The sequence below is a fragment of the Galeopterus variegatus genome, unplaced genomic scaffold (genome assembly GCF_000696425.1).
Source record: "Galeopterus variegatus unplaced genomic scaffold, G_variegatus-3.0.2 Scaffold4667, whole genome shotgun sequence".
Classification (NCBI taxonomy): Eukaryota; Metazoa; Chordata; class Mammalia; order Dermoptera; family Cynocephalidae; genus Galeopterus; species Galeopterus variegatus.
Window position 1 is genome coordinate 40,389 of NW_007730778.1, and position 1,756 is coordinate 42,144.

The following is a 1,756-nucleotide window of genomic DNA, read 5'->3' on the forward strand; positions in this document are numbered from 1 at the left end:
TCTCACACAAAGATTGTAGTTCGGGTGGAAGGAGAAGATTTCTGTATCTGTCTGTTCTGGCCAAACAGCATTTACCGCACGGGCCCTACTTGCTGGATTCTAGGGCGATTGAGCTTTAAGTACATTTTTGGCCACTGACCTCTTCTGCAGTAGGTTCTTGTTGCTTTTGTAGCCATCAAATGTGGCACATGATGTGAAGGCACTTTCTTTCCTAAATACCCACAGACTTTTTAAAACAGATGCCTATGCAGTGGTTCCTCAGATTTTGGCTATTATGGGCTTGAAAGCAAGGTGCTGTTTGGATTCAAATTACTGCGAGAGTAATGTCTCACCTCCTTCACACACACCTATAAAAACACGTTTCTGCAATTTTCAGAATATTCAAAGAGGGAGAGGAAAAAAAGTGATGCTTGTGTTTTGTTCTCTTCATGACTTGTTTCTTCCCCATCCAGTTTTGATTCCCGTCATTTAATTTCTTAAATTGGCTGAGCTGGTTTCCAGGGACTGGATTTGGCAGTAGAGAACTGTTTTGCATTACAAAGGCAGAACCAGTCCATGGAGCAAAACGACCCTGGTGAGAAGAAAAGCCGCCCTTTCCAAAGAATTGCTGGGAGGGGCTACTGGCTGGGATGAAACGGGGCTGTTTATGGCCAGTAAGAGTTCAGTGACCCCAACACATTGTGGGGAGCTGTCCACACCCAGAACCACTGTACACCTCAGCAGTTATCTTCCTCAGCAGCTGGGATTCTCTCTAATTAGCCATATCGTGTCTAGGCCTGACCTCAATTTCAGCTCACCTGAGATGAATAGGCTCTCTCACATTTAGCTGATGGCTAGATCCAACCTTTGTACCCTTGATGGAACATGCTAGAAGCAGAGGCCAAGGAGCAGACAAGGCTGATGGGGCACAGGAAAGGCCCTCTGCAGCCCTCTTTCATAATTGGGCAGGAACCAAGCCGGGTCAGCATGCCTCTCCCCTCTAAGCTTCGTGGAGTAAATGTAAACCCAGGGACAAGGCAATACATTCTGCTAATTGAGGGATAAACTTGAGAGGGGAAAAGAAGCAATGTGAGCATAACAGCCCAAAGAGACCATGTCGCCTGCCAAGTCAACTCTGGATTTCCATGGGGGTATCAAATCCAGCATGTAATTGCTTTGTGAACCAAGCCCTGGCAGAGCTGTCACTAAATTTGTGGGAAGAAACACAGCAGCTAGAGTCTTTGTTCTGTGGGCTCTGGGGTGGGAGCCTTATGAAAGAGGAGCACAAGATTATAAGAACAACACAGGAGGAACAGCTTAAGAATTAGTGATCCATATGGGTCTACAGCTTGTTAATCCAGGTATTCATTCAGGATATTTATTTAGGAAATTCTAATTTAGGTCCAGGTACTTTTCTAGGTGTGGGGTATTCAGCAGTGAAGAAGTCTGCCTATTCATGTAGAATATCCCCGTTGGAGGAGCTGTATAGACTAAGAGTAGGGTCCTGTCCCCGGAAGGGGAAATGGAGGCTGGGAAGGCAGAAACCAATAGATGTGCATTATTGTGACATTTTCTTTCCTGTATCTGTTTCTCCCATATGTCTACATCTTCAACCACAGCCTCATTTCCAATCTCATCCCTGTCTCCACCTTTAACTCATGATATTTTGCACATTGGAAGAGACTACGTATTTCATCTGGCAGTTTAGTGGAAACACAACAATGACAAACAAGATTCCTTAAGAAAAACCACCAGAAGACTCTCCTCCCCAGAAAAC